This window comes from Cebus imitator, unplaced genomic scaffold, assembly GCF_001604975.1.
Source record: "Cebus imitator isolate Cc_AM_T3 unplaced genomic scaffold, Cebus_imitator-1.0 Scaffold8, whole genome shotgun sequence".
NCBI classification, from domain to species: Eukaryota; Metazoa; Chordata; class Mammalia; order Primates; family Cebidae; genus Cebus; species Cebus imitator.
Genome location: NW_016107323.1, coordinates 1,534,227 through 1,560,816, shown reverse-complemented (window position 1 = coordinate 1,560,816; position 26,590 = coordinate 1,534,227). Strand labels below are relative to the sequence as shown.

Sequence of the window (26,590 nt, the reverse complement as noted above, 5' to 3'; positions counted from 1 at the left end):
CCCCACCCCCCGCTGTCTCTCCCCTATTTCCCCCCAACAGACCCCAGTGTGTAGTGCTCCCCTCCCTGTGTCTATGTGTTCTCATTGTTCAACACCCACCAATGAGTGAGAACATATGGTGTTTGATTTTCTGCTGTGTCAGTTTGCTGAGAATGATGGCTTCCAAGTTCATCCATGTCCCTACAAAGGACACGAACTCATCATTTTTGATGGCTGCGTAATATTCCATGGTGTATATGTGCCACATCTTACCCTGGACTTTTCTTTTTCTCTCTCCCTCTCGAGTCTCACTGTTTCGACCAGGCTGGCGTTCAGTGGTACAATCTCAGCTCACTGCAACCTCCAACTCCCGCAGTTTGAATCATTCTCCTGCCTCAGCCTCCGAGTAGCTGGGACTACAGGTGCCTGCCACCATACCTGGCTAATTTTTGTATTTTTAGTAGAGACTGGGTTTCACTATGCTGGCCAGGCTGGTCTTGAACTCCTGACCTGGTGATCTGCCCACCTCGGCCTCCCAAAGTGCTGGGATTACAGGCTTGAGGCACCACGCCCAGCCTACCCTGGACATTTTTAAATCTCTCATTAATAGTGATTTTGTATATCTCAATAATTAATAGCACAGTCAGCCCTCTATAACTTCAGGCTGTGCATCTACAGATTACATCAACTACAGATTTAAAATATATAGGGGGAAAATATACAATAATTTTAAAAGTACAAATAAAAAACAAAACAGTGTAACAACCACTCACATAGCATTTACACTGTATTAGTTATTAATATCTTAAGTGATCTGGAGATGATTTAAAGCATATGGGAGGATGTGTATGGGTTATATGCAAATACTACGCCATTTCACATGGAGGACTTGAGCTTCCTTGGATTTCGGTATTTGAGAGGGGTCCTGGAACCAATCCTCCATGGATACCCAGAGATGACTGTGGTTACCATTACTGACTCCTGCATTTGTCAAGTACCCAGGAACCTCAGCTACATTCTCCCAGCAGCCCTAATGAGGAAAGCGATAGTATACCTAGTCTCCAAGCGAAGGAATTGAGGCTCTGCAAGGATAGATAATGCACTGGTGGTCACAGACTCTGCCCAAGGTCATTCCCTTCCATTGACCAGAAAACTCACCAACTAGAACTTCTCAGTTCCAAAGCATTATGTTTTTAAACCATTTCATGACCGAGGCAAGGTGGCATAATATTTAGCAAACTAAAAAAGCCATGAAATGGGCCATGCATGGTCCAGCTATACCACTGACTGTCAACAGCATTTGCTGTAACATAATGTGGATTCAAACTCAGGAAAGCAAGAAGACCCAGAAGAAAGCCAGCAAGACCCGATAATAACATACAGCACAAGCCTTCTACGAGCAGAAAGCAGAAAGGCAGAAACTGGCATCCCGCTCTCCAGGTTCCAAAGAAGTTTCTTTGGCCAGCCTCGCAAGTGGGAAACATAATTTCCTGAGCAATGCAAAGAAGGAAGTCCCTGCTTGCCTGAAGGGAGGTGAGGACAAGGCTGGGAGGAGGAAGAGAGGTTCTATTATTAAACAAGACAGATGAAAACTTTTGAAAAACGGAAGGGAACTTAGGCTTTAAACTCCCTGAAAGTGGAGACTAATTCAATCCAAGGTTGTCCCCAACTTCTCCAGCATTTTGTCCAACTTATCTTTCTCGTTGAAATTCCACACACAAAGTCTAGAAAATTTATCTCCCATAATGCTTTGCTTTATGGCAATTTCAAACAAAAGCTTTTGGGGTTTTTTGTTTTGGTTTGGTTTTCTTGAGACGCAGTCTCGCTCTGTCCCCAGGCTAGAGTGCACTAGCGTGATCTCGGCTCACTGCAACCTCCAACTCCCTAGTTCAAGCTTTTCTCCTGCCTCAGCCTCCCAAGTAGCTGGGATTACAGGCACATACCACCACACTCTGATAATATTTGTATTTTTAGTAGAAACGGAGTTTCACCATGTTGGCCAAGATGGTCTCGATCTCCTGACCTCGTGATCCACCTGCCTCACCTCCCAAAGTGGTGGGATTACCGGCGTGAGCCACCGTGCCTGACCGGGGTTTTTTTTTTAAGCAAAATATACATGTTTAAAGTTCCCCCTCCAACCTACTCATTTTAAAGTATGTATAAATTTCCCAAATCTATAAGACTAGGCTCTCATAAGTGCATTCCTCGAATTACAAGCTATCAAACATTTTACAGTAATACAGTGGGTTGTTGACTCCTCTCTCTTAAAAAAAAAATCGAGAAAGTCACATACACTTACAAGAATCACTAACCAACTTCTCATAAATACACTCCCAGGAAATTAACTAGCATCTCAATCGCAACAAAGGGAAGGCTTTGTTTGCTAAACAACACATTCTCTTCATTAGTGTCTCCCTTGTATTGATTATGGAAGACATGCTGTACAAACAGTGTTTCCACAAAGAGGAGTGAGGAGCACAGTTTTTCTGCATTCACTGAATTTAATAGTCACCCACTCCCTGCAGATTAAATTCTGCTGCTGGATTCTGCTGCTGGAAGCACATTCAGCCATCACTGATCTCAAAGGCTTTAAACCAAGCGAGGTGGTCATGGTGTTTCCCGCAGCTCCCAGCCATATAAACATTCAGCCTAAAAATGAACTGGGTTCTAAGAGCAGCACAAAGTAGCATTCTTATCTTCATCATGCATAAATTGCCAACAGCAGCTCACAGTCTCCGATCCTTCCCCCATTTCTGGTTCAAGGGCCCTTATGTAGTCACATGGCTGTAGTCTAGGACCAACGTGCATGAAATGGAAGTAAGGTTTGGTTAAGATTGGTTTAACAGTAGAAAGCCAGATAGAGTTGTAAAAAAATGTTTCAGCATATCTCTTGCATAAACACTGTTGTATGAGGTCTTGCTAAACAAAAAAATGAATACGTGGATGACTACATTTGTCAGCCTCCTCAAGACCAAGTTCTGGCCCATGGAATGGGAGCAGAAGTGAAGGGGACCTCTTCTGGGCCTGTTCAGTAAGCTCAGTGTCCTTATCCCCTCCAGCCAGATGCCAAAAGAGTAGATGACCTTCAGGGTGGCCTTGAAAGCCTGTGTTAAAGATGGAAGATCCTCAAGATGGAAGGAGCCTGGCTCCCTGAAACACCCAATGGAGGAGAGTTGCCCAACCAAGAACACCTAATCAAGAATTTATTTCACATCAGTGGGAAACCAGTTTTTCTTGTGTTCATTCACCAAGATTTTAGGGCTTATGTTACAGAACTTCATGGTATCTTAAATAACACAGGCAATATGGAAAGTCCATTTATAAATATCTAAATTAGAGGCCCCACTGGCTCTCAGGCTTGCTAGCATGTGCCTATCCATGAATTCCAATGTCTCATGTCATTCATGAGTTCCACTCTATTACTATACACCTCTGCAACCATGGTTGGTGGGGGATGGGAGCCTTTTACTGCAATCTCTGGTTTTAGAACAAGACTATCTATCACAAGAGTAAGATGAAACTCCTCTGTCAATGTTCAACAGGTATAAATTGGGCATCTATTATATGCCAGATCCTTCTCTTAGATGCTAAGGTACAGAGATATGTTTTCTGTCCCCTTATATAGGGGAAAATAGGAGACTCATAAACAAAAACTATACTTCAAATATGTTGTGTTAAAACAGAAGCATGTAAAAGATACAAAATAATAGAATGCTGTCTTAGTCCCTTTTCACATTGCTGATAAAGACATACCCAAGACTTGGCAACTTACAAAAGAAAGAGATTTAATGAGCTAACACTTCCACATGGCTGGGGAAGCCTCACAATCATGGTGGAAGGCAAAGAGGAGCAAGTCACGTCTTACATGGATGGCAGCAGGCTAAAAGAGGGATTGGGCAGGGAAACTCCCCCTTACAGAACCATCAGATCTTGTGAGACTTATTCACTATCACAAGAACAACACAGGAAAGACCTGCTCCCAGGATTCAATTACCTCACACCAGCTTCCTCTCACAGCACATGGGAATTCAAGATGGATTTGGGTGGGGAAAATGTTATTACTTGTTTGGGGAAAACGGGTTAAGAAAGTCATCGTAGGCTGGGCACAGTGCCTCACACCTGTAATCCCAGCACTTTGGGAGGCCAAGGTGGGTGGATCATGAGGTCAGGAGTTTGAGACCAGCTTGGCCAACATGGTGAAACCCCATCTCTACTAAAAATACAAAGATTAGCTGGGTGTGGTGGCAGGCGCCTGTAATTCCGGCTGCTCGGAACTGGAGGCTGAGGCAGGAGAATCACTTGAACCCAGGAGGCGGAGGTTGCAGTGAGCCAAGATCGTGCCATTGAACTCTACCCTGCGCGACAGGGCGAGACTCCATCTCAAAAGAAGAAAAAAAGAAAGAAAGAAAAGAAAAGGAAGTCATCATAGGGAAGATGACCTGGCAGGGGTTTGAAGGCTAATAGTTGCTCTGGCTGTGCCGAAGTGATGGTGGCCATGATGGTGGCAGTGGGGGTAATTATGGCAGTGATGGTGGTAGTGGTAGGGCTAGAAACAGCAGTGGTAACAGTAGCATAGAAGGAAGATAAAAGCATTTAAGAAAGAAAAAATCTTACTTGCAAAGAGGTTCAAAGGGACTGGCTATCAGAAAGACTGTCACACCACATAAATAATCACATGAGATATTTACCTCCACCACTGCCACATTTCTCATTTGGTGATCATATCCACAAGAAGCAATCATATCATCATCGCCAAGTTAAGGATAAAGCTGTTGGTTGGATAATCCAGGCTTATGGAAAATGGTCAAGATTTCTTTTATTCAGGGGACCAGAATGAGACAGAGTGACCCTGTTATTCAAGATTAAAAGGTTTATTTTGCTTCGTTTTTCCCAGTTATGGAATGTGATGCACACCCTTGCTTCTACAGCCACAGGGCAAAGTATAAATTCTGCTTGACAAAAGCACACCTCTATTGAGCATTTCTTTTTGGTTTTTTTTTTTGCAGATACTGATATGCGCTTTACAACTCTTAATCACAGCAACCCTGGCAGTGAGGAAAGGAAGTGAGGATACTTACTTTACAGAGGAAGCAACTGAAGCCCAGAGAGGGTGAGAAATGGGCCAGGGTCATGAAGCTTTAAATAAATGACACGAACCAGCTTCAAACCCAAACAATCTGACCCCAGAGTTGAGCTGATCAGATTGGTAAGCCAAGGGGCAGGTATTACAGGCAGAAGGAACAGCAGCACAAAGGTGTCACAGGTGGGGAAAATAGAACAGTATATGGAGGGAACTACCAGAAGTCAGATGAGAAAAGAATTCCTAATCTGGGTGTGGCTCAAGGGCAAGAAGACCAGTGAGCACCCTCTGTCCTAGACTCATAAGTGGGTGAGGGTGTCCTTACATATGAAACTGCGAGGTTAGTACTCATGGTAGATTGAAAAATCACCCCAATTCCATACACCTCCTGATGCACTCCCTTGGCGCTACAACTCTGCAGTGCCATCCAGGGCAGGGGCGGTCTGCCAGGAGCCTTGACGCTGGGCTCGGCCATATGACTTGCTGTGGCCAATGGGATGGCAGCAAACATGGTGGAGACAGGATGAGAAAAGGACTTAAAAGCAGTTACATGAGTGGCTCACTGGCTCTTGCACCTTTGCCAGATCCATGAGCATTTGCCTGGGCTACACCACTAGAGGAGGATGAGAGAGACACAGGAAGCTGAGACAAATCATCTCAGTCATTTCTCCAGCCAAAGCCATCCAGACACGCGAGCAAGGCCAGCCAAGACCAGCAAAGCCCTCTGGCCAGACAAGATGTGTGACAACACTTACTATTGTGTGCTACTGAGGTAGTTTGCTGGGCAGCACTGTGGTGGCAATAACTGATGAGTACTATCACTGTCATTCCCATTCTACAGATGGAGAAACTAAGGCCCAGAGAAGGGAAGAAACAGGATCCAGATGGCAGGGCTGGCAAAAGTGGCGATCTGAAAGCAAGCAGTGGTGCCAAAGCCTTTGCCCTTAGCCATTTTCATGTGTCGGAACTTCTCTCAAGGAAGCAGCAAAAGCAGAGTCTATCTCAGCATGAGGCAAAGTATGCTACCTGGCTCCCAGGTGGGGCTGCTGGGCTGGGAGAAGGGGCTCTGGATAGCCTGCTAATTGGCAGCATTCGGCCTCTCCAGTCATTGATTTAGGTTGGCAGTGATGGAGACCATACGCTCACACTCCACTTCCTTGCCCTCCCCAGGAGCTCTGCAACACGCAGAGGGAGCCCAGCACACCTGGGCTTACCCCACCTGTCTCTGCACTGAACCGTTGCAGCTCAGACCTTTCTATTCAAAGATGCCTTCTGGGGCCAGCACCTGGAGCCAGCAGGGGCTCTCTCTCCAGCTGCACTCCTCCCCTCCAAATCTTCCAGCTTGGCAGTCCCTTCCAGGAAGTCTGCAGCAATGTCTCCAGCACCTGCCTCTGCCCCCACATTCCATCACCTCCCCTCCTTGTTTCCAGATTGCATATGCCTGGCTCTGAGGTTATCCCATTTAGAGGTCAACTGTTCTGACAGCCAGCTGTATATGTCCCCTCTCCCCTGCCCGTGGTCCCTCCTCTAGCCAAGTAACGAATGACGGCTTGGCAAAGAAAGCACAAGCCGCTGCCAAGATAAAAGGTCTGTCCGAGCAACTCTCAAGAGTTACTGTGTCATCTTAGCCCTCCCACCCAGGGAATGTTTCCTGCACAGTTTCCATCTTTGCCAGACACCAGAATCCCAAAGGTGATAGCTATAAATTTAGCACCTGGACAATGTTTCTCAAATTGGCACAGCAGAGCTAGAATCCTTGGGGGTGCCTGTTTGAAATGGAGGTCCCAAGCCTCACCCCGGCCCTAATGAATCGACTATCTGTGGGGGCCCTCTAAGTAAGTTTCCATGTGATTCCTGCACTCCAACATTTGAAAACAGCCTTACCCAAGTGCAGGCCCGTCCTCCCCAAGTCATAAAGTAATTGGCATACGTCATCTCGCCTCCGCCTCACTTCAACTCTAGAAACAGATACTATTTTTCTCCCATTTTAGACACAAGGAAACTGAGGCTTTGTGATGTTATATAACCCCCAGGTCACACAGCTAATACGTGGCAATGTTGGACTTTGAGCGAAACTGAATCCCATGCTTACAACCCGCTCTGAAATACGCCTGCAATAGGTGACTTAAGTATTTCAGGATGCTGATGAAAATGGATATCTGTGTTCGCTTGTCATGCTTCTTTGTGTTCCCCAAAACCATATGAATGGAAACGCACAAATCAGACACCAGATTTTTGGGACATTCCTTCCATAGTCACTTGTTGAGTGAGTGGAGAATACCATGTTTCCAGGATTTGAAGAATGACTTGGTGACGCCCCCAGTTCTCAAAATGTTTGTCCTTGAGTTGATTGTAAGTCCTGTTCCAGCCTCACTTCCCACCCAGTGACAGAAGGTGGGGTGACTTAGGAGTGAAAACAATGCTAGTTATCTTTATAATTCCCCATCACAGAGATGATGCTTTCCGTCACCTCTCACCTCATCTTATTTTTTTACAGCAAAGCACAAGACACAAAACAGGTAGAAACAATGGACAATTAAAGCTGAACTACTAAGCAAATAATAAGGGAGTGGAGGAAACAGCTACATTTGCTGAATGCTTGCCAAGGCCAATAACCTGTGTTAAGTTCTTTACATATATTATCTAATTTGGCCCTAAGTGATATGATCTCCATTTTACAGATGAAGAAACTTAAGAGACTTAAGGTGACAGAGGTTAAAGCAACTTGTCCAAGGTCGAGCAGCTAGTTAATAGTACAGCTGTGACTCCAACCCTGAGTTACTCTGAAATCAACTGCTCTTAAAATACTCGCTATGCAAAGTGTGGGCCCCAGACAGGCAGCATCAACGTCACCCAGGAGCTTTTCAGAAATACAGACTCTCAGGCCACACCCCAGACCTATTAAATCAGGACCCAGGGAGTGCACAGTGAAGTCTGAGAAGCACTCATCTAGAACAGGGTTGCTCAGCCTCTGAACTACCGACATCATGTGCTCGGTAGCTCTCTGCTGGGGGTTGTGGGCGGTGCGATCCTCTGCAGCATCCCTGGCTTCTACTGACTAGATGCCAGTAGCCACTCTCACCACTTTACAAGTCATAATGAATGACCAAAATGTCTCCAGCATTGCTAAACGTCCCCTGGGAAAGGGAACTAGCCCCCAGGTAGAATAGAACTGCTGGTGTCTATAACAGCTCTGTTCTGCCAGGCTGGATTTCTGGCATAAATCTGGGGTTTGTGGGCAAAAGTTACCGAGGCCAGTCTAATAGGTGTCTGTAAGCCAAAAAAGAACCTCTGAGTTCCAAGATCTGGGTTTGGCTCCAGGTCTGTCGCTGACAGGCTCTGGAAAGCCGGGGCGACAGAATCACTGACTTGCACCTCTCCATTCGGCGTCAGTGCAAGGCTGGACTCCGGCACAGCTTCCCCGAAATGCTGCCTGCGACAATCACCTGGTAGTTATTTTTTAAATATTGATTCAGGTTCCCCCCCACTCCAACTACCCAGACTAAATAAGAAGCTCCAAGTGGGGCCCCAGATGTTGTTTAGTTTTCAAGATAGGGGGACGGGTGTCTCACTGTGTTGCCCAGGCTGGTCTCAAACTCCTGGGCACAAGGGATCCTCCCACCCCAGCCTCCGTAGTAGATGGGACTATAGGTACATACCACCCACCACACTCAGCTCCCACTTTTTAAACAAGATCCTCAAAAGATCCGAATGCACCTAGGCCATGAATTGGCTTTTAGGAAGCACTAGACCAGAACATTCCCAGGGACCCTGAATTGTAGGATTTGACCTCCTGTGCCCCAGGCCTCCTCCCTACCCAGATACGTCGCTTACAGCAGACTTTCAAGTCACCAGACCCTAGAGAGTCCTCAGACTCACCAGGGTACCCATCCAGTCCAGCATGGGCTGCCTACTCTTAGGCCCCTCAGGCCACTGAGGTGACACTGAAGAAACGGTACTCAGGGTGCTGGAGTCAGGAGTCTGGCATCTGGTTTTCTTAGCACACGTGCCACTGTGCCTGAGTCTGCCTCAGTGAGAAGCCAGTGAGCTAATTACATTAACACAGCTCAACCGAGTTGGGCAAGGCAGGGCTTCAGCCATGAACAGTCAGGGAGAAATGGGACTTTTCCGTAGCTGCAAAACTACAGGAGACACTGAAGTGGGCCCCAAGGAGCCCTTCCTCCCAGCCACAACTCTCCCCACAGCAAGGCGCTGAGGACACGGATGCTGCCCTGGTGGTGTGGGGTACACCCAGATTGGACCTAGAGAGCAAGAATCGTTGTCTTGACTGGAGCAAACTCAGTGGAATGTTCTCTGCAGAGCCAGAAAGAAAAGCTCACATTGACTGGATGCGTCCAAACTTTGAGGCATTTTACATCTCCTTTCATGAGGTTTCTAAGCCCAAAAATACAAGGTTGGGCCCAAAGGCATTTTACCATTTCTAATTCAGGCATCTGTCTAATGACTTTTTTTCCCCTCTCCACATAAAATTTTCTTTTTCTCCCCATACGTCCTCATGCATTCATTCACAGCCCTTCCTTGGCTTCCTCCGTTCAGTTTCTGAAGCAATCCCTAGCCAGAGAGAAAGCAAACAGGTCCTGTGTCCCGTGCTGATGTCCCACTGGTGGTAGCCAGGACTCCCAGGAGGACCAGGAAGCACCATCATAATCAGGTGAGTGAAGGTCAGCTTCCCAGTCCTGCACGGCCTCTAGAGGACACGAGACACAGGGCACAGACACGGAAGGTCTCACTGGTCAAGTCCAAGTAAGAAAAGGAGCTCCCAAGTGAGAGAATGGAAAGACCTTTATTGTTGGCTACTTGAGATGTGCCAGGAGCTGTTCTGCTCATTTACCTGGATTTGCTCTTTTATTCCTAAACATGCAAACACTTTAGAAGGTGGGTATTCATTGCCAGCCCCAATGTGCGGGTGTGCAATGAGGCTCCGATCGGGTTAATGATTTGTCCGAGGTCACACAGCCAGGCAGCAGCAGATCTGGGGTTAGAATGCAGACATGTTATGCCACGCACCCCCTGACGATGTCTGAATGGGCATATTCTTCCCATCTACCAACAGTTCCTTCTCCCTTGTAACTAACACCTTCAATCACATTACCTGTTAATGACTTCTCCGAGGCCACACAGCCAGGCAGCAGCAGATCTGGGCTTAGAATGCAGACATGCAACGCCACGCACCACCCTGAGGATGTCTGGATGGACATATTCCTCCCACCTACCAACAGTTACTTCTCTCTTATAACTAACACCTTTAATCACATTACCTGCATCTATACATTACTGTCTAGCCTAAATATTACCTAAGACTTTGCTACACAAAGTGTGGCCTCAAGCCAGCAGCATCAGCATCACCTGGGAGCTTGTTAGAAAGGCCGAATCCCAGCTCTGCCCTACATATACTGAATCCAGATCTGCACTTTAACCAGAACTCCAGGCGATTTCTATGCATGTGCAGACTTGAGGAGCGCTGACATGGCGCTTTTCTTGCTGATTCAGTAGAAGGATCTGCCTCTGAATTCTCCTCTCCTGGGTTCTGGGTCTCGGGAGTGTTTGTATTCTAACTGAAGATTTATAACTTTCCATTGTTAAACTTCTTTCATGAACTCTTTGCCAATGATGCCCCACGCTGGTGTCTCTCTTAACTCAGTTTGCACTTGACAGTCTGAATTGCACCATGAGACCTTGGAACATAGATCAGCTACCCAATGTAACACCTGGTGCTGTCTCCATCTGGATCACGTTGTGTCTCAGATGCAGTGGGTAGGGCTAAAAGTTAAGAAACTAATTGCAGAGGGAATAGAGAGAAATTATCACTCACAAATCAACTGATCTCCATCCAATTAAATTACCAGTGATCTGAGGAGATGACTTTTTTTCCCCCACAGCAACCAACAGGTACTCTGAAAAATGTACATCTTTATTAACTGAATCATCTGGCCAATTATTATTTTCCCAGACGGTTCTAAAAGCTAAGCATTTAGAAGAAATAAGAGAAGAATCTGGGCACAAGAGCTCACACCTATAATCCCAGCACTTTGAAGGGCCGAACCAGGAGGATTGCTTGAAGTCAGGAGTTCCAGACCAGCCTTGGCAACATACCGAGACCACTACCCTCCCCACCCCCCAGGTCTTTATAAAAAAAAATTAAAAATTAGCCAGTCTCATAGTAAGATCACTGCCCCCCCACCCCCGCCGCCGCAAGCCTTGGTAAGACCACTGCCCTTCCTACCCCCTAGCTCTTTCCAAAATATTTAAAAATTAGCCAGGTNAAAAAAAAAAAAAAGAAATTAGCCAGTGGGCCAGGCTCAATGGCTCACGCCTGTAATCCCAGCACTTTGGGAGGCCAAGGTGGGTGGATTACCTGAGGTCGGGAGTTCAAGATCAGCCTGACCAACATGGAGAAACCCCATCTCTACTAAAAATACAAAATTAGCCAGGCATGGTGGCACATGCCTGTAATCCAAGCTACTAGGGAGGCTGAGGCAGAAGAATCGCTTAAAACCAGGAGGTGGAGGTTGCGGTGAGCCGAGATCGTGCCATTGCACTTCAGCCTGGGCAACAAGAGTGAGACTCTGTCTCAAAAAAATAAAAGAAAAAAGAAATTAGCCAGTGTAATAGGGTATCACTTTAGGCCTAGCTACTTGAGGGGCTAAGCCAGGTAGATTGCTTGAGCCCAGGAACTTGAGGCTGTAGTAAGAAGCTGAGGCTTGAGCCTGGAAGCTTGAGGGTGTTGTGAGCTACTATTGCTTCACTGCACTCAGCTTCAGTGACAGAGAGACCATTTCTCCGAAATAAATAAATAAAATTTTTAAGGTATTCAAATAAAACCTTTAATTGAAGAAAAGACAAGTTGTTTTTTTGTTTGTTTTTGAATTCTTATCAAGACCTTCTAGACTGTGGTGTAAGGTTTATGTTGTTCCTTTTTTAGAGACCAATATTTAAAAAGAAGTGAATTTAGGAAAAGTATATGGATTTATCTCCCTGTTGAACCTTTTTTTCTTTTTTAGCCCATTCTTTGTACTGTCAGTAATAGCTACCAATGTCTAAGAGATAGAGATTCTTAAATTTTGATATTACTCTTTTTTGTGCTGTCTAGAAATGGGTAAACAGAGAGATATCAAATTTTGACTACCTTATTCAAATAAATACAATGGCAGGACGAACCTATAATGACCTTGCACAGTATCCTGTGGTAAGTTTTGCATAAACCTTATAAATGTGGGATTGCCCTATAGTTTTATAAATTGCAAAAGTATATACATGATATTTATTTTTTATTTAAAAACCTTTTGCCTTTCTGTATGTTTTCTACCCATTTATTTTCAAAAAGTATATAAACATGAAAACTAAGTAAAAGTCTTTTTTCTTTCACTTCATTGAAAATATGCAATGGGGCTGGGCACAGTGGCTCATGCTTGCAATACCAGCACTTTGGGAAGCCAAGGAGGGTGGATCATCTGAGGCCAGGAGTTTGGGACAAGCCTAGCCAACATGATGAAACCCCGTCTCTACTAAAAATACAAAAATTAGCTGGGCATAGTGGTACACACCTGTAATCACAGCAACTCAGGAGGCTGAGACAGGAGGATCCCTTGAGCCCAGCAGTTCAAGGCTGCAGTGAGCTATGATCATGCCACTGCACTCCAGCCTGGGTGACAAAGCAAGATACTGTCCAAAAAAAAAAAAAAAAGGAAAAGGAAAGAACGGTTGAGGTCATACAACATGTGGTGACCTAGATGACCCCTGTCCTGCTCATGTGCCACTAGAGAAAGAGAAAGAGGTGAGATGCTTGCTCATAGCTGTGCCTTACCCTAAAATCAGCAGGGGCCATATGTCTGATTAACAGTTTCCACAGTGACTGAGGCCAGGGTTTACTGAATGGCACTTCTGATTGGCCGATGACCTTCTTTCTGCAAAGGCTCTCAGCCTCCCTGCCTTGCTAGAGAGAGGCTGACTCCTTTATCCAGCATCTAACCTGAAGGTGCTCACCATTTGCAGACTATAACTCATAAGTTCATTTTCTCCAGGCTGACTATAAATATCAGGCCAGGCTCCGGGCTGAGCACTTTACCTGCATTATGGAATTTAATAATCACAAACGCCAAGGAGGGTGCTCAGAGTGTCAGCTGGGTCCTGTTTTGCGGGTCAAGTGAACATCTGAGAGCTAAGCGATTTGCCCAAGGTTAGAAATCTAGTAAGTGATTGGGCCAGGATTTGAACATGACCACCAAATGTTAGACCGCATCTCCTAAGAGGAAGAGAAAGCACTTCAGATCCTGAACCTTCAGGCTTTGTGCCTCCCCAAAATTACCTGGCAAAAGTAAGGTGTTTGCTTTCAGTGACTGGGAAGTGGCCTCTTGGTAATTCCTGGATTCCAGGGCTCCACTGTGTGTCCATCAAGGACACACTCTAAAACCTGTCCCTCCCAGGAACTCCCAGGCAGCAGGCTGTACAGTCAAAGGCAAAAGAGACCTGGGCTTGTGGCCCAACTGGGGAAACAAGGAAGCAGAGTCCTTCCTTGAGCATCTTTCTACTCAATCCCCAGACTCAGTCTCCTCTCTTATTCCAGAATGCTCTGAAAAGCTCCTCCACTTTTTCTGTAAGGCAGAAAAACTTAGAGACCCTCTGATCCTCAAGGACTCTGAAGGCATAATGAAGTGTCCTTAACAGCAGGTGCTGTTTGCCCTAAATGCTGAGCAGCTGAGATAGGGATAGAATCAAAAGGCTGCATTCACCCCCTCACAACAAGGGCAGAGATCAAACCTGCCCTCCCACCCATGACCCTATAGAGATCACAGCCTGGGGAACTTCCTCCCAGTTTACTCTCTAGCGTCAGCAGACTTACTTGCCAACCTAGCGAAATAGTTAATTTCCGCTACTCCGTCCTTATTTATTTCACAGAATCAGATGCACTGAAAGCTAAAACTCTATGGACAAGCCTCACACCAAACCCAGGTCAAAATCTGACGACTTTGGCATCCAGCTATAACCCTCCATTGCAAGGGATTTGCAGTCCCCCTTCTAAGACAGGTTTTGTGGGGGAAAGTATATATGTAGCTTCAAGACAGCCAGTGTCATCATCATCATCAGATCATCATCAGATCACTGGTTCATGTATCCCTTGCCTATTCATTCCTCTCTTAGCTCATACATTCTTTCTGCCCATTTCATAGAGAAATACCAAGCTAAAAAACAAGTCTTGTGTTGGTAAAACACCAAAGGGCAGAAGAAGTCAGAAGTTCATGTGCCTTCTTCCTTGCTCGTCCATTTCTAGTATCCTGGGTTCGTTTTGACCCCTGATTAGCTACATGGCTTAAAACAAATCATTTAAAATTCTCTGTGCTGCTCATTGCTAAGCTGGGACTAATAAATCTAAACTCTTACCTCTTAAAAAACAAGAGGCCAAGAAACCTTTCGCAAGTTCCAAGCCTGCCAGAGGAGAGGCAATATTATACGTTAAGCAAATAAAATGAGACCTCAGATAGAAGCTGCCAGGTATTAATGCAAAGTAATAAAACAGGAAAAAGCCCAACAGCAACGTTTTATGGAGATGAAGCAAGAAGCTCTCCCAAGAAGGGGGAGGCCAAGAACTGGGCTTCTAATCTAATAAATCAAAAGGGAAAAAACAGACCATTAAAATGGCCCAGCAAATGCATCTCAAGGCAGCTACAGGGAAAAACAGAAGGAACTTAAGTCACCCGGGGTGCCAGATTAAAAGTCCACAATCAAACACTGCAAAGCTATATGAATCTTATTTATCACCATCAAAAAAATATTGATGGAGCACCTCCCCACTGAGCCCTGGGCTGGCTGTACCGGGTGCTGGGGGGCTCAGAAAATATCCCCAGACCCTGTGGGGGCAGCCCCATGGCCACAGGGGGCAGCAGAAAGAGGACGGCACCAGAACAGAGGGGCAGAATGAGGGAAGATGGCACTGAGGAGTGAAGCAGATGGCAGAAGGCAGCCGCAGGCCCAGAAAACCCACCCCTATTTTTGATCATTTCCCTTCCTGTTTTTCCTTTTTTTTTGTTATGAACTCTTCCAGCTTTGAGCTACCTGCTGTCCTGTCTGTTTGATTTACATAATAATGACTTCTTTCTACTCATGACCTACCAGGATGAATTTGTATCTATTTAACAAAGCGCAATTTCTCCATGTCTCCTCTGTATGTTTTCTTGCTGAGGCCAAGGTTACAGAATGCACAGTCGGCCCCAGAACTACGTAAAGTTAATGGCCCAATCACCAATTGCTGCTCCAGGCTTGGGGTGGGCTGGAGAACAGCCCAGGTACCTGGACTTGGGATCCCTAATTCACCCCTTTCCACTCCATTAAGGCAGGGGACTGGGAGGGGGCATTGCAAGCAGTTCTAACTCAGCTTCTGGGGCCCCACTTGATGGTCACAGGCTTCACCTGGACTCTGGTCCAGTCCCAAAGACACCCCCACCCCTTGGCCTCAATAGAAAGCCCAGGTATGAAGCAGCAAATCAAATCTAACAGCCTATGAGAAAAGGATTTTAAAAAACAAACACCTTCTCCCATAAAAAGACCCACCAAGAAGTATTTGCTGACTGTTACTCTATTCTTTGGAATCCATGTGAAATGAAAAACAAGAATCATGGTCCCTGCTGCAAAGAAAGCAAATTCCAGATAGGGAGATCTAAATTAAACCAGCCATGGGAGGAAAGAAGAATAAGGACTGGCAATAGTGAGCCACTGAAGGTTCTGGAGAGGAAGAGTGGTAGCCATCCTGAAAGGAGGTTAAGAAGATCAAGAAAATATCAGAGGAAATTCAAAGTTGAATCACCTTTCTTCTTCTTCTGGAAAAGCATATAAAACAAAAACTCCTCTCTCCCACTACCTAAAAAGTATCATATTAAAGGTTCCTAAAAGAAACCCTTAATGCTATCAGCTGCAAAAGACTTTTAAAATCAATGGCTAATTCAAGTGTTCCAGGTCTTTGAACTGAATCCTCCCCACATCCGCCTGAGCGGGCTCTCTCAGAAATCATTAAGAGTTGCACAAATAACCAAGACCCTTCCCGACAAGTCGGATAACCCAGATGTGAAGCCCTCAGTGAAAAAGGTCTGAAAGGGACATTTTCAATAAAAGCATCTTTGAAGGCCTGGCCCTCCTGTGAACTCCACAGTAGATTATCCCAGTCATGAGGCCCTAACACCATCCCCAGCCTTCCTGTAGATAGCCCTTTGTTCTTGTGGCATTTTACTGGTTTGAGGTTAAGCACCACTGACAGTTGAAAATTCTCCTAAAATCTAGTCACTTCCGATCCTATCTGTCTGTGCCCCCAGTCATCATCGGCAATAAAGCCTTTAAAATAAAATGGACCCATATGCTTGGGGAAGTGGAGAAGCTTACATTTGCCCCACTCCCAGACCAGGAGGGAGAAAAGTGCCAGAGATGGCAATTGTTATAAAGATGAGAGCTTGAGCCCAACAGCCCTGGAACTGTAGGACAGAACAAGAGAGGGGACAGGGCTTTGTGCCGGGGTTCACACCTGTAATCCCAGCTCCCAGAACTTTGGGAGGCTGAGGCAGGTGGATCACGAGGTCAGGAGTTCGAGACCGGCCTGGCCAACATGGCAAAACCCCATCTCTACTAAAAATACAAAAAATTAGCCGAGCATGGTGGTACCCCCCTGTAATCCCAGTTACTTGAGAGGCTGAGGCATGAGAATCACTTGAACAGGGAGGCAGAGGTTGCAGTGAGCCAAGATTGCACTATTGCACTCCTGGTGCAATGGGCAATGACAGAGCAAGACTCTGTCTCCAAAAAAAGAAAGAGACAGGAAGATTCTCAACTGCAGCACATGCAGGGTGGAGTAGGACCCTGAGCAGATGCCCCTTGTGCACCTGCCTGCACATAATCAGCTCATGAAGGAAAAATGGGCTGATCACATTGTTACCATCCAGTCCTCTCTCCCCAGTCCACATCACCCACTATCACAGACCTGACTTCTCAGCAAGGCAGGAAGAAAGAAGACAGACGTAGACATATAGTAGGAAGGTTAGCAGAGACCAAGAGACTTTTGTTTCTTAAGAAAAACATGAGAAAACAACTTAAGAAGAAACCACCAAGGAAAGTGTTAGAGAAAACAGAACGTGAACATTATTTTTTTTAATACATGAGGTACTTCAGCATCAGAAGAGTTTAATAGGGTATTGATTTCCCTGGGCTGCCATAACAAAATACCACAGAACAGGTGGCTTTCACAACAGAATTTTATGTTCTCTCAGTTCTGTAGGCTGAAAGTCCAGGATCAAGGTGTCAGCAGGGTTGGTTTCTCCTGGGGCCTCTCTCTTCAGCCTGCAGACAGCCGCCTTCTTGACGCATCCTCACATGAGGCCTTTCCTCTGTGCGTACACATCCCTGGTGCCTCCTTGTGTCCAAGTGTTCTCTTCTTACAAGAATACCAAGTAGGTTGGATTAGGGCCCAAACTAATGACCTCATCATCATTTATTTGTCTCTCTAAAGATTCCATATCCATATATAGTCACATTTTGAGGCACTGGGGGTTAGGGCTTCAACATATGAACTTTAGGGGGATAAAATCAAGCATGTAGCAAACAAAAATGACAATATCTGTCCTTTAAGGTATAGCACCTATTATTGAAAGTCCTATGACAGATACCAGGGGCTTGATATCCAGGAGAGGTCCCAGGGGGCAGGTATTCTCAGCCGCAAGTCAGAGGCAAGAGTAGCAAATACCACACTGTTGCAAGGGAGGCTAAATTATCCACAACCATAACCGCAGAGGCAAGCCTGAGCCTGGGAGTGAATCAAGCAGGCCCCTCTTCCCCACCTCCAGTGGAAAGGTTTTTTTCTGGATGGCAAATTCTGTGGACTTCTCAGTTCTACGATCCTCACAACATGCCGTACATAAAACATCCTACAAACTCTCTAGGATTTGGTAGCAGGAAACAACATCTCATGTTTTCTTTGTCTTGTTTTAAAAAAAAGAAAAAAAAAACTTTTGAGGATGAATCTATGACTTTAGCTCTTCACAGAGACTTCATTTCATGGTACCAAAATAAGAAAACTGTTCATAAAACATATCAAAGAGTGAAGAGAGGCCCTGCAGACTTAATTGGCCCTGTTAGAATGGCCCTGTGCCATTATTTACCGATAGGGTTACCAGATGTGAGGGTGGAATTGATCCCCAACTTAAAATAACATAACATGTTTTTCCTAATGCAATCTGAAGCATTTGTTAATAATCCAACACAAACATTAAAATTGATATGGTATGGGGAATTGTGGCCAGCAGTCACTTCAACAGTGCCTTAAAGAAGACTGGACTTGAAAAAAAAGAAGACTGGACCATTATTAGGTCTAAGCAAAAAACAAAATTAAATATGATAAAGATTAACAAAAACCAACTATTTCACAATGATTTTTTTCTTTGACAGGCATTCCAGCACATGCATGGCTTTCCAGAAAATCTGGTAGCTCTAACAGTGAACCTTCTAATGCAACAAAAGCTCATCAACACACCTCCCTCGCCCCTACACACAAACATACACAGACAGAGAGAGAGAGAGAGATTTGGAATAGAAACCAAACTCAAAGTGGAATAGTGTCAAGAAGAAAACTGTTGTGTCTCTCTCCTCACACTTTCTATTATTTACTTAACAAGGGAATTCAAACCAAAAAAGTCAGAGTATTTTACAAACCCAGGGCTTAGGAGATGGGGCCACTATTTCTACAGCACTCGCTTAAGTCTGCTCATCACAGGCTTCAGTGATGACTGAGGCATGGGCCTTATTCCAAGTTTTCAACTCCTGGGCACCTCAAGGAACTCCATTCAGGAGTCAGGATGTCATTATTTACTACACCTTTCTTGATATGGGTCAGCTGAGGATGTGAATTTTAAAGAGCGTGGTCAATTAAGAAAAGAGAGGCAGAGAATTCCCTAGTAGCCAGACAGTTGGGTTCCAATCCGCACACAAGCTTCAGTTCATTGTGTGACCTTGGGTGAGTTCCTTAAATTCTGCAAGCCTCAACTTCCTCATCCTGAAAATGTGGTAAAAATGGAACCTCTTCCTCATAGAGATGTAATGAGAATGAAGTCATGCAAGATGCTTAGAATACTTAATAAGCACTCAATAAATAGTAGTTATCAATTTTTATTAGTACTAATTTATGTATTAATTACATGAAGTATAAATAATAAAACTTCACTGTTTAACCATAAGATATGACTTTACACCTATGAGGACTACGACTATCAAAAATAAAATCAGAAAATCACAAATGTTGGCAAGGAGTGGAGAAACCGGAACCTTGTGCGCTGTTGGTAGGAATATAAAATGGCACAACGACTATGGAAAACAGAATGGCGGGCCCCCAAAAAATTTAAAATAGAATTACCACAAAACCTGGCAATCCTACTTCTTTCCATTCTTTTGAGAGAATTGAAACCAGGATTCCAAACAGATATTTACACACCTGCGTTCACAGCAGCAGTATCCACAATAGCCAAGACACAGAAACAGCCTAAATGCCCATTGACTTGTGAACAGATAAACAAAATGTGGTGTACGCACACAATGAATTCTTCAGCCTTAAAAAGGAAGGAATCCTGTCACATGCTACAACATGATGACCTTGAGGACATTAACCAAAGCAAAATAAGCCAGTCCCCAAAAGAGAAATACTGTATGATCCCACTCATATGAAGTATCTCAATTTATCAAACTCATAGAAACAGAAAGTAGAATGGTGGTTACTGGAAGTTCAAGGGGTCCCGGAAAATGGGGAGTTATTGTTTGTTTAATGGGTATAACATTTCAGCTTTGCAAGACAAAAAAGTTCCGGAAATCTGTTGCACAACAATATGAATATGAATATGCCTAAAACTGCAGACCTGCACTCTTAAAAAGAGTAAATTTTATATTGTGCTTAATTAGCCAGAATTTTTAATTTTTTAAATATTTTTAAAAATCTACTCACAAACACCCTGAATTATTTAAGTGTTTTCTTACAAAATGAACTCCAGATGCCTCCAAGTCAATCAGTGAGCCCCCGTCCCCACCCCATAGTTATTATTCTGAATTCCTGGTGACTTACAGAGCTAATACGCCTACAAGATTGTTCTGAGAAGCGCTAGAACCCATCAGCAGCAGTCAGCTGCTAGCAAGAGGATCAAGATTGGAGAAGTTTTGTGAAGTTAACTTTAAAAGGAATATTCTGGCTTGGAACGGATTCTATTTTAATGCTTTGAGACAAAAACCCTTCCCCTGGGAAACTGCCTCCAACTCACTTGTCACATCCTCAGAGGTAGAGACCCTATTTTTCATTTTTGAGATGTTATTACTGAGACATTCAAATAAGAGCAGTATTGAAGAACACTGACGACATGTGATATGGTGGCTTTAAGGCAGTGACGGGCTATTGACACTAAGAGACCAAGGCCAGAGGGGTCAGCTCACAAGCTCCTGCCTTTGTTGCAAGGTGCAGGCTCTGCCTCTCATCTACATGGCGTCTCTTCAGAGGGGATCTCCTTAGAAATTTGGGGAAATCAGCTCAATGCTGTCACCCAGCCTGTAGTCCCAAGTCCTCGTGACTGTGGATGAGCCAGGAATGTGGCTTCACACACAGACATCTTGTTAGGCCAGGCACGATGGCTCACACTGTAATCCCAACACTCTGGAAGGCCAACGTAGAAGCCCTGCTTGAGCACGGAAGTTCAAGACCAGTCTGGACAATATAACAGCCGGGCACGGTGATTAGTCCCAGCTCCTTGGAAAACTGGGGTGGGAAGAGCACGAGAGCCCAGGAGATGGAGGCTGCAGTGAGCCAAGATGGCACCACTGCACTTCAGCCTGGGAGACAGAGCAAGACCCAGTCCCAAAAAACAAAACAACTTGTTGCTGCACATGGGATACCAGGGGAGCATCACGCCCACTGATGAAATGCCTCCGAAGGGATGGCCCTCCACAAACCGTAAATACGTCTTTCTACATCCAAGTCTCTCTCGTCTTTCCAGGCCTACCAGAGTGAGTCACTACAAGCATTCGCCTGAGCCAGAGTTGAGAGAAGGGTAGAAACCGTGAGGAAGGGCGCTTCGCTGGTACACCTGCAGGCCTTCAAACTCTCCCTCCATTTCTTACTTCCCATTTGACACATATTCACATACACCATTTCCACCCCCTCGCAGGACATGTCCAAAGCCACTGGATTAGAAGCCAGAAAGTAGACTTTGTTCACCAACGTACCCCAGCACCTGACACCTCATAGGTGCTCTATTAAGAAAATGACAGGTGGGTGTCAAGAACACCTATGTCTGTTAAAGAGCCAATTAAGTAGCCCAAGGCCTACTTGGATCCAGGGCAAAAACAGTCTCTTCTACATCCATCATCTGATGAGAAGGCAATAAAGATCTTTTCACATTGCTGGATACAGCTCCAAGGGAAACACTAGGACCAGCGACTCCTGCCTGACTGTGAACAGCTGAGGCCTCTGCATTGCTTGCAAAGCACTGAGCCATCGCATACCATGTCCATTAGTCTTATTTCACTTTCCAATCTTCTTTTGGTCAAAAACTTCAGACTTGACTGAGAAAAACTTCTGACTTGACCGAGAGCAAGAAACACAGTTCTAGGTAAGTGTGCATTTCATTTCTACCTCATTTTCCTCAGTTACATCCTGGATTCTTTTTTTTTTAAGACAGAATCTCGCACTGCTGCCTGGGCTGGAGGGCAGTGGCACAATCTCAGCTCGCTGTAACCTCCAACTCCTGGGTTCAAGCAATTCTCCTGCCTCAGCCTCCCGATTCTCCTGCCCACCACCACACGCAGCTAGTTTTTTTGTATTTTTAGTAGAGACAGAGTTTCACCGTGTTGGCCGGGCTGGTCTCCAACTCCTGACCTCATGATTCACTCGCCTCAGCCTCCCAAAGTGCTGAGATTACAGGTGTGAGCCACTGTGCCCTGCCACATCCTGGATTCTTATTACTAAAACCATAATCAGCTCAATTGAGGTCATGTCCCATGGTAGTATCTTCAAACTGTATCTTGTTCCAGATGCATAGATCAATAGCCAAAGTGTAATCTTAAAATGGGATCCCATTCTTTACTTGCAACTTCCAAAAGGGCATTAAAAGGGATTTATTCGTTCATTTAGTCAACAATAATATTTAAGTTTTTACTTTGGAGCAGGCAGGCACTAGGGTATGTGCCAGAGATACATACGGAGGGACAGAGAGACAAAAGTTCTGGCCTCAGGAACTTCTATTCTGGTTGGGGGAAATGAATGATAACAAGGAAAAAGAAGAAAGAAGCTAGTTTTCAGAGAGTGATACATGCCTTAAAAATAAATTAAACAGAGTGACATGGTAAGAAGGGATTCTTTGGAGGGGACGGTCAGAAGAGGTGTCTCCAAGGAGGTAATACAGGGAGCTGAGACTGACTGATGGAAATCACAAAACCTTCAGGAAGAATAGCAGGTGCAACAGTCCTGAGGCAGTTTTACAGACAGGAGGAGGATCCACATGGCTGGAGCACAGCAAGTGAGGCTGCGGGTGGGAGGGGGCAGGTCAAAATGCTGAGCTCGGATTCAGTCTTGAAGAGCCTTCTGGGCCCCGGTGAGTGGTGGGAATTTCACCCCAAGTGCAATAGGAAGTGCTGGAGTGTTTTAAGAAGGGAACTGGCTGGGTACGGTGGCTCATGCCTGTAATTCCAACACTTTGGGAGGTTGAGACAGGAACATCACTTGAGGCTAGGAGTTTGAGACCAGCCTGGGCAACATAGCAAGACCCTGTCTCTATTGAAAAAAAAAATTTTTTTTTCAATTAGCCAGGTGTGGTGGCACAAACCTGTAGTCCTAGCTCCTAGAGAAGCAGAGGCAGGAGGATCACTTGGGCCTGGGAGTTCAAGGCTGCTGTGAGTCAAGATCATACCACTGCACTCCAGCCTGGGCAACAGAGCCAGATCCCAACAATATTTAAAAAGAACAAGAGCCCAAGGTAAAGTGATTCTTGTTTCTGAAAATTTCATTCAGACTGCTATGTAAAAAATAGATCATGGGGGGCATGGGGAGATAACTTTTATTACCTGGATTTTATTTAGACACTCTTGCTAAATTCTCTTGTCCATCCTATCCCTGGTCATTCTCAGAAAACTCCAGATCAAATGAGATGAGTATGGTGAACTGGGCTGGCAATTAGAGGACACTTTCCAATGGTCATGAAGGGAGGCGTCTGGGGGAAATCCAGCTGGATGTTGATTGAGTATGTACACTGTGAGAGAGTGTTTGTAGAGAACCTAGAATCTTGCCTGAATGTGACAGGCCCTCAGAGACATTTGTTAACAGATGAGTGGATGATTAAATACACTTTCTCCAGTAGGCTGGATGTTAGGACAGAGATCAAAAAAAGCCAGAGACCTCCCCTGTCAGCCCACACAGCACCTGTTCCACAGTAGGGGTTCTGAAGCTGGAGAGAGATACGTGAAATGTGAGCAAAATGACAGGCTTTGCCAAAGATCGCCCTGTGTTTTTCTCTTTGAATGATGGTCAATATCTTATTATTCCTCAAATCTTAGAGTTCTGAAAACGGTTCAAGAATAAGCACTCCCAAGATCGAAATGTTGTCTCCTTAGATCCACCACACATATTAAAACGTTTTTTTTAATGTCAGTTCTGGTGAGGAATCCATCCTCTTTTCAAAGGGTGAGAGAAGCCCACTTTCCACTTCTCAAATTCCCCTGACCAATGTTCAGCAAAAGCAGGTTCAATACTTAACACAGAATAAAAATGCAGCATCAACTCCAATCTCTCTCTTGCTTTTGTTGAACTTTTCCAGAAAGGAAATCACAGTGTTTGTACCTTGATCTGTGAATAGTGTATGCTCAGGGCAAAATGCTGATAGGGTGAAGTTTCCCGATAAACTCATATTGCCTACAACTTAAACACTTCGGCACCAACTGTGTGACACTGTATGTGTCCATTTTAATCTTGGTGCAGTTGGGTAATATCTGAGGTCCCTAAACAGGAAACATACATACGCCAGGTGTGATCAATATTTGAAAGACCGTAATCAGAGGCCCACTCCCATCAGCAGCCTAACAGCACATCTGCCATCGTTACCTCCTATACACACCAAAGGGTGGGAAAGCTAGTATAATGAATGAGGGCTGCTCAAGATGTGTGATTTGACTAGTCTTGCCCCCCTTTTCCTCAGCCAGCTAGGCCAGGACATGTATCTTTCAGAGTACACTGGCCCAGAGTGCTAACTGGTCAGTGCACAGACATTTTCAAAGTATTCTATTGCCTAATCCAACTAGAAAGCTGAATGCTACCCCAGAACTTTCTCATCTGTCCTGGGAGAAACTTCCATGCAAAGAGAGCCTCAGAGGATAAACAATTCAAACTTCATCAGGCTCCAGGTAGAAGCTGCATGAATGTCTGTGTGCCTGCTGGCTGGAAATGTATATGAGGTAGAATCAGTTCTGAGGCTTGCTTTCATCCTACGAGTCCCATGATGTTGAGATTATATGGCGAGATCGATGGCCCTCAGCTATCTCAAAAAGCTGGAGACCACAGGCCTCTGCCAAAATCAGCCAGTGATGGTTGTTAGAGATTGAATTGTGTCCTCCCCTCCCCAAAATTCATGTTTAAGAATAGGGTATTCCGGACAGGTGCAGCAGCTCATGCCTGTAATCCCAGCACTTAGGGAGGCGGAGGTGAGCAGATCATGAGGTCAAGAGAGCAAAACTATCCTGGCCAACATGGTGAAACACTGTCTTTACTGAAAATACAAAAATCAGCTGGTCGTGGTGGTGCATGTCTTGTAGTCCCAGCTACTCAGGAGGCTGGGGCAGGAGAATCGCTTGAACACGGGAGGCGGAGGTTGCAGTGGGCCGAGATCGCACCACTGCACTCCAGCCTGGCAACAGAGCAAGACTCCATCTTAAAAAAAAAAAAAAAAAAAAAGGATAGGGTATTCCTACCCCCAAGGACCTTAAAATGTGACTATATTTGGAAACAGGGCCTTTAAAGAGGCAATTAAGTCAAAACAGTGGGCAGACCCTAATCCAATCTGACTGGTATCCTTGTAAGAAGAAGAAATTAGGGCCAGTGCAGTGGCTTACACCTGTAATCCCAGCACCTGGGGAGGCCGAGGAGGGTGAATCACCTGAGGTCAGGAGTTTGAGACCAGCCTGCCCAATATGGGGAAACCCTATTTCTACTAAAAATACAAAAATTAGCTGGGCATTGGTGATGGACGCCTGTAATCCCAGCTATTCGGGAGGCTGAGGCCAGAGAATCACTTGAACCTGGGAGGCAGAGATTGCAGTGAGGCATGATGGTAGCCATTGCACTCCAGCATGGGCAACAAGAACGAAACTGCATCTCAAAAAAAAAACAAGAAGAAGAAATTAGGATACAGAAAGAGACCAGGGAGGTGCACAGAGGAAAACGACCATGTAAGGATGTGAGGACATAGTGAGAAGGTGGCCATCTGCAAGCCAAGGAGAGAGGCCTCAGGAGGAACAAACCTGCCAACACCTTGATCTTGGACTTCCAGTCTCGAGAACTGTGAGCCACCCAGTTTGCAGTACTTTGTTATGGCAGCCGTAGCAAACTAACACAATGGTGAACAAACAAACAGGGGTGGTATGTGTATAGGCAAACACACACACACAAACACATACACGCACACATACATGTATACACACATGCATACACACATACGTACACATGTACACACACATACACACATACAGATATATACACAAATACACACATGCATATGCACACACCCATATGCACATATATATGCATAAACACCCATACACATACACACACACATGGATACACACATACACATACACACATGTGTACACACATACACATGCACACACACACACACACACACACACACACCTCTCTCGGGCTCCCCAAGGGGCCTTCCAGGTGGAGCTCATCCTCTCCCTCCATAGCACCTCCAACTGCACCTGCCATCTTGGGCAGCAACGTCTCTCCTTCCCTTGAACACGGTTCCCATGTGCAAAGCCAGTTCTCAGACGCCCTGGGCCCCTGACAAGCTGGCTTAATTAAAAAGAAAAAAAATCATCCATACAAAAAATGTAGTTACCAGGTAGTGTTTGTTTTTGAAAAATTTACCAGTATTTTAAACCAGGTATGGCGGCAGGCACCAGTAGTCCCAGCTACTTGGGAGACTGAGGCAGCGGGATCGCTTGAGCCCAGGAGTTCAAGGCAGAGTGAGCTATGATTGTGTCACTGCACTCCAGCCCAGACAACAGAGTAAGATTCTGTCTCAAAAAATAAATAAATAAAAATAAATCTTCTAATAGATGTATGAAGTGCTATCTCCTTGTGAAAAAAGAAAAATGCACCAGTATTTTAACCATTCGAGGAGACATACAAGAGAATGCAAATAATTAAATGATGCCCAACTCTATGTCCACCCAGGAAGATCCATTTTTTTTTTAAACAAAAAATAGGTTCAGACTGTTTTGTGTCATTTTAACAGGATT

General features: G+C 45.1%; 1 protein-coding gene and 1 pseudogene across 2 annotated transcripts in view; both read right to left on the bottom strand.

Moving 5' to 3' along the window:
- The window catches only part of CHST11 (carbohydrate sulfotransferase 11), a 314,882-nt gene that overhangs the window by 255,122 nt on the left and 33,170 nt on the right, over positions 1 to 26,590 (bottom strand). The gene's annotated exons all lie outside the window — the stretch shown is intronic.
- Positions 1 to 26,590, bottom strand: part of LOC108312261 — a 35,779-nt pseudogene that overhangs the window by 4,700 nt on the left and 4,489 nt on the right.